The sequence below is a fragment of the Thermobia domestica genome, chromosome 8 (assembly GCF_964235325.1).
Source record: "Thermobia domestica chromosome 8, izTheDome1.hap1.1, whole genome shotgun sequence".
NCBI classification, from domain to species: Eukaryota; Metazoa; Arthropoda; class Insecta; order Zygentoma; family Lepismatidae; genus Thermobia; species Thermobia domestica.
In genome coordinates this window covers 150,129,749-150,137,198 of record NC_137461.1, presented here as the reverse complement: position 1 = coordinate 150,137,198, position 7,450 = coordinate 150,129,749, and positions in this window count along the sequence as shown.

The window sequence follows — 7,450 nt, the reverse complement described above, 5'->3', positions numbered from 1 at the left end:
CTTCAAATGACTATACATAGGTCTATGTGCGTATCAAATAATATACGAATAGATTATGCGGTATATGTAATACGATATTTTTTAAGTAAACACAATGCCTTGCGCTGAGTTTTGAAACTATTAACAATAGTCCTACCTGAAAATCAATTAAAATATGGATCGATCATTCGGGGAAGAGCGCAGTCTCCAATGAGAATTTTGGGGGTCTAACAAGGCCTGAGCTCCTTGGTTCCGGCTCCACTGATTGATACGTATTACTACTTCGAAAGAACTTGTCCGATTTCATTATTCGTTAAATGACTTTCTAAAATGCTAACTATTGGTACGCAGTAATTTATTTGTAAATATTAAAAATGCAAAATTCAATAACACTCAAACGAGTTGGAAAACTTACCCGTACTAAGCGTATTTCCCCTTAGGTTGCAAATATAACTGAAGGTTCCTGATTTGTATAATATTTGTGAAAATTTACACATTGAGATACAAGGAGAAAAGGGGAGAATATAGTGTCAATTAACCACAATTTAAAAATGGACGAAATCAAGGAATAATATCAAATATAGAACCATTAACAGAATTAACTCTGTAATTCGTTTTCTCCATTCATTTTTCTTCCTTTATTTTTAGGATTACATCATCACTGAATTTCTCCACTGGAGATTATCTTCGTTTAGCAGCATCCAACTGGAGCTCAGCCTTGTAAATGAAACATTTTAAAAACACTAAAGGAGCGGGCGGGAATCGAACCCGGGCCAGGAAATTGGCAAATCACAAGACTAACCATTCAACTAAAGTTTTACTTATTCTGGCTCGCCTAAACAAAGAGTATTTTCTGTTTGCTCAAAACAGTAGCTTTTTTAATAGTCAAATTGATTGCCAAAACACAGGAATATGGAATATGTCGAGTCCCTACATTGGCCCACTATGGGAAAGCAAATGGAAATGTTCAATATTACGTGAATAATGCAATCAAGTGGAATTATGCCTGTGCAAATACTTTTATAATAACATAGAAAATGAAACTAATCAATATTTGAGTTCATTGGGTTGACAATGTTGCCAACCTGGTACAAAGTGTATTGTTTTCAAATAGCATTAGACATCCACACTTTTAGCCTATGATTGCTGACATCAAAACATTCCTGGGGCCGCGGTGGATCAGTGGTAGAGCATTCACCTCTGGTGCTTAGGGTCCCGGTTTCAATCCCAGCCCCACCAAGTGAACTTTGTGATGGATAAACACCGTGTGCGTGAGTTTTCTCGTTTCCTCCCACTTTCTTCATTCCACCATTTCATTCATTACTCATAATCACCGTCCCCTTTAGGCTAACCGGCATAAGCGTGGGAGGTAAAACTCAAATATTTCATTTCATTTTTTCAAAACATTCCCAAAAATGGGGCACTGTCTTCCGAAGTTTATGTGTGGCATAAATGAAAGCTGCGTCAAAATCATCATCACCACCCGGCGGGAGTTCACGTGGTTCGGTTTTTACGTTAATCAATACGTCCACTTCTCATATAGTCTTGCTGTTGAAAGGAACGTTAATCTCCAAATCAACTCAACTCATTAAGAACATAGTTCTGAGTTAAATATCACTTTGAAATCATACATCCAAAATTAATATTATTCATTCTCATATATATATATATATATATATATATATATATATATATAGATAGATAGATAGATAGATAGATAGATAGATAGAGAGAGAGAGAGAGAAGGGAAGCAGAATAAATATGGTTGTATTTTTCATAGGGTCGCGTTGGCTTAGTGGTAGAGCGTTCATCTCTGGTGCATGGCGTCCTTGGTTCGATCCCAGCTTGCATAAAATGAGATTTGTGGTGGAGAAACACCGTGTGTGCGTGGGTTTTATCAGGGTTCCCCTGTTTCCTCCCACTTTCTTCGTTCCACAATTTTCATTCATTCCTCATCATCACCGTCTCCTTTACGTAGCTGACATATGCATGCTACGTCTAACTTAAAGATTAAATTTCATTTCATTGAAAAAATTAGTATAATTCATAATCTGCATCTTCATAAAGCATCTTCAACAATCATATAGATGTCATCATCATCATAGGTATTCTGCCTTTATTGGCAGGTCACTTGCCGCAGCTGAGAAGCTTCCATGCTCCACGGTCCTCCGCTAACCTTTCCGTCTTCGCGTATGATCTTTCTGTTTTAATATCATCCATTAATTGTAGTCTCCTTCGCCCCCTCCTTCTCTTTCCCGCCACCATACCCTCTAGGACGTCCCTCATGATACAATCTCTTCTTAGGCAATGCCCCAACCAGTTTCTCTTCCTCTTCCTAATAATATCTAAAAGTGTTCTTTTCTCACCCACCATTTCTAACACTCTCTCATTCGTTTTCCGCTCGACCCAACTAATTCTTTCCATTCTTCTCCACACCCACATTTCGAAGGCTTCCAGTCGATTTTCGTCACCTTTACGGAATGTCCACGTTTCCTCCCCATACAGTACAACACTCCACACGAAGCATTTTATGAGTCTTTTTCTCAACTCTTTGTTCAAGGTTCCACAAAACAGACTTTTGTTTATTTTAGAGGCTTCTTTCGCCATTCCTATACTTGCTTTTATTTCACGTTCGCATTTCATGTCATTACTAAGAATACTACCCAGGTATCGAAAACTATTCACTTGTTCTATTTCTCCTCTCCTACTTTTATATTTGACACAGACCCCTTCGTTCCAATCACCATGGCTTTTGTCTTTCTATCATTTATTTTCATCCCATATTCCTCAAAGCCCTTTCTCATTTTTTCTAACATTTTATTGATTTTCTTTTCAGATTCTGCAACAAGCGCCATATCGTCTGCAAACCTTATACATCTAATCATTCTACCTCCTACCGAAATGCCATTATCATCATGTAGGCTCTTTTTCACTATCTCTTCTAGATGGACATTAAAAAGTGTTGGCGAGAGGCAGCATCCTTGTCGAACTCCCCTTCCAATTGCACTCTCTTCCGTCAGTTCTTCCCCTATCCTAACACTTACTTGTTGGTTCATGTATAAGTTTCTTATTAGTCTTCTATCTTTCCATTCCAACCCTATCTTTGTTAGAACTCCCAACAACAATTCCCAATTCACGTGGTCAAAAGCCTTTTCTAGATCAATAAATACAACATACACCTCTTTCCCTTTTTCTATAAACCTTTCACCGATCACCCTTAATAATCCAATAGCATCTCTTGTGCCCTTGCCTCTTCTGAACCCGAACTGCTCTTCCTCCACATCTTTATTTGTTCTACCATATAACCTTCTGTTCAGTATTCGGAGAAGAATTTTAGCTGCATGAGATATGAGACTAATAGTTCTATAATCCTCACATCTCTTTGGGTTCGATTTCTTAGCTATCGGTATCATGATCGTTTTCAAAAAGTCTCTTGGCCATTCTCCTGTTTCATATATTTCATTGAATAGTCGCCACAATTCTTTCTTTCCCTTGTCTCCTATATTTTTAATGAATTCGATTGGTATGTTATCTATTCCTGTTGCCTTTCCATTACTAATCTCGGATATAGCCTATTCCAACTCATCCCGAAGAATACTAAATCCTTTATAATCCTCGCCTACTTCATTTTCCACTTCAACATTTAGGCTACACGGTCTATCCCTACTCTCATATAAGTCTTCAACGTATTCTTTCCACCTTCCTATGACCTCATTTCTCTCGCTGACTACCTTCCCATTCTTATTTTCTACTGCCATCATAATACTCCCTTCTTTCCCCCTAATTTCCATATATTTCACCATCTTGTACATTTCCTCATATTTACCAACTCTTTCTAATTCTTCTATGTCCTCGCATTTTTCTTGTAAAACTCTTCCCTCGCTCTGTCTGTTTCTCTTCGTAATTCATTATTTAACTTTCTGTACATCTTTCTGCTCTCTTCTGTATCAACCTTTTTCCACATCTTCCTCTCCCTCATTTTCTGAACTTCTGCTCTGTAACCCATGGGTTCTTAGCCGTTTTGTGTTCACGGTAACCTACTGCTTCTTCTGCAGCCTGCTGTAAGCAACGTTTAATATGTTCCTACCGTGCGTTACTACCTGCGCCTATCCTTTCCTCGTTTGGACATTTTTCTTAGAAATTTTCAGCGAAAAGATTTCTTATTTCCTCGTTTTTCAACTTTTCAGTATTCAACACTTTATTACCTACTTTTCTTCTGCCTACATTTTTCAGCTGAATATCTACTTCGGCCAGCACAAGATTATGATCAGAGAAAATATCAGCCCCGGGAAGGGTCTTCGCGTTCTTTAAGCAATTCCGATACCTGTCCTGAACCATAACATAGTCTATCTGATATCTTCCGCCGTCTATTGGTGATTTCCATGTATATCTTCTTCTCTTGTGCTGATTGAACCAAGTGTTCCCAATTACTAGTGAATTCTGTCTACAGAAATTCACCAGTCCCTCTCCCCTTTCATTTCTTTCACCTAAACCATATTTGCCTACGATACTACCTTCCTGTTTTTCTGCCACAACTGCATTGAAATCTCCCATTAGAATTATGCATGCACCCTTCTTTTCCCTATCTATAATTTCTTCTATTTTCTCATAATTTTCCTCTACTTCTTCGTTTGCATGCAAAGTCGTCGGTTTATATGTCTGTATCACCACTAGATACTTCGTTTTCCCTTTAAGTCTTAACATCATCACTCTATCATCAATAAATTCTACTTTCACTACCTTCTCCTTTAAGCGCTTTTCAAGAATTATTCCTACGCCATTATGACCACCCTTTTCATTACCTGAGTAAAACATTTTATATGCTTCGCTGTTCAATACCCCATTACCTTCCCATCTAACTTCACAAACGCCTACCAAATCTAAATTATATTGTTTCATTTCTTCTTTAAGATTTTCAAATTTTCCTCCCTGTAACATAGTACGTACGTTCCATGTCCCTATCCTAAACCTTTTGCACTTCCTTGTCTTTCTTTCTCTGTTTGTCTTCCCCCCATTATTACTTTCTCGTCCAATAGTTCTTCCCAAGCCATCCCCCTCCCGGAGATCCGAATGGGGGGATATTTTACCTCCGGAACTACATTTTGACCTGCGAAAGACCATTGTTCATATTTTCTCTTTTTGCTGCCAGCAAACTAGGGAAAATAGAGTGGTGGTTTCCCGTTGCCTTCCACCCCGCAGTATCCCAGCCGTTCTTACTGCCAGCCCCGCAGTATCATATAGATGTATAATGCCTAAAATTGAATTAAATCGCAATTTCAGTAATCTGCAATATCTTAGGTTTCTCATTTATTTACATCAAATTTTTAATATTTTATACTTGATAACAAGAAACATGAAATGAAATCTTTAGTTGCGTATACTAACGCCCTATCAAGACACAATCAACAATTTGTTATCAATAGGAGCATATATTTATAAACGTAGACACCGTGTTGAGCCTTCCCGGTCGTCCTCACCTTTACCACCACGCTGTGAAAAACGCCAACAATACAATTCACATCATTCAACGGCCTGTAAAAATCCTACCGTTTGAAGTTTTTGTTCTGGACCTCATCAAACTAATGCTTGCACAAATATGAGTCAGCCCCCGAAATGCTCTACTTGCACCGAACCCCATCCAGTTTATAGTTATAAGTGTAAAGGCAAACCTTCCGCTCAAGAAACACACCCCGAATTTGTTGTTCCTCTGAGAACCGCTGAATCATCCAATTCCACTGATCACTCCGTTGACGATCCCGTCACAGTTAGTAAGTTACTAGAATTCCTTTCTCTTACTTTGCAAAATATTCACTCTTTCCACCGCCAGCATATCTTACAACAAATTATTGCCGCAGCGAAATCTACGTTTCATGTATCGTTATACGCAACCTACTCTAATAACTATGTTCATTTTCACACCGCTCGCCTCGAAACATAAGTACAATTGTACCCAATATGGATATAGTTTTTTTGTTTCTCAACAACCGATCTCTTCCTAAACACAAAGTAGTTTTCAAAACACTCTTATTAGAAGAACAAGTCACAGCTTTCCTCCTCAATGAAACCTTTCCCAAACCCACTTCATTCTACTCCATATCACGTTACACATTACTTTGCCACGATAGCCCTATGCCAACCCTCAGAGCCAATGGTTTCCGTCACACCATTCCGTTCCGCTCTCACAACTGTCCTCTCTTACATCTCCCTGAATATCTCATCACCACATTGTATTTCCGTAATATTGCCATCACTCTTGCCACTATGTATGTGCGCCCCGACCTTCCTATACCTCATGCGTTCTTCTCATACATCTCAAATACGTACAAACACTTCATTATTTTGGCTGATGTCAACTTTCATAGCCGTTCAAATGCCGATCAATCCTCTTTTACTGACTACATCTTAGTTCATACCACTGGTAGTCTTCTCAATCTTCCTCGCTGTACTCGCCCTATCAGCAACACCACTCCCGATATAACAATAGTCTCAAATACCATCATTAATCGCTGCACGATTGATGTTTTAAACTTAATGGGCAATGATCATGCACCCATCAAGCTAATCTATCATTCAGGTCTGGCTTCTGTCAAATACTCACTTTCACCACGTATATCACTCCGTTACGATATAGTCAACTGGCCACAATATCGTGCGTATCTTGAAAACACCTTGGCTGATTCCGCAGCTCCTACTACCCCAGACGAACTTTCACATCAGGTCAATCTCATAACCACTTCCATTCAACAGGCATCTGCATTTCATATCCCTCAATCTGAATCAATCCCATACCATCCAAAACTACCACCACAACATCTAGCATTAGTCCGTCGATCACGCCAATCTTACCTCGAATTTCTGCACACCACAAATCCAGAAGCTCTAAGACTTCATCATCAACTTCAACGAACGGTCCACAACTATATTCCCACTTACAAACTACGCCAATGTGTTAAAACTTGTAATCAACTCTCCGATACAACTCATCCTACTCGCTACTGGAAACGCTTCAATGCTCTTTGTGGCAAACACTCTAAGACTCCATATCCGATTCTCTTACACGACACACCATTACATTCCGACAGCGAGAAAGAAAATGCATTTGCTGACTATCTCCAAACTATATTCACACCCTCAGAGTTCGACAATATTGATCATCTAGTCGATCAAGTCGATCTTAACCATCCTTCACTTCAACCTCATATCTCTCATACAGTCAACAACCATGCTCTTACCAATCCCATCACAGTCTCAGAAATCACCAGTGTCATTCAGCGCAAACGCAACACCTCACCAGGTTTCGATTCGATCACCTATCGGCATATTAAAGAAAGCCCCGCTATATTACTCACTCTTCTGGCATTCATTTATACTTTCATCTTACGCACAGGGTTTTTTCCAACGGACTGGAAAGTATCGAAGACATTCATGTTTCCCAAACCTGGTAAACCGCAGTCAGATGTTTCTCCATATC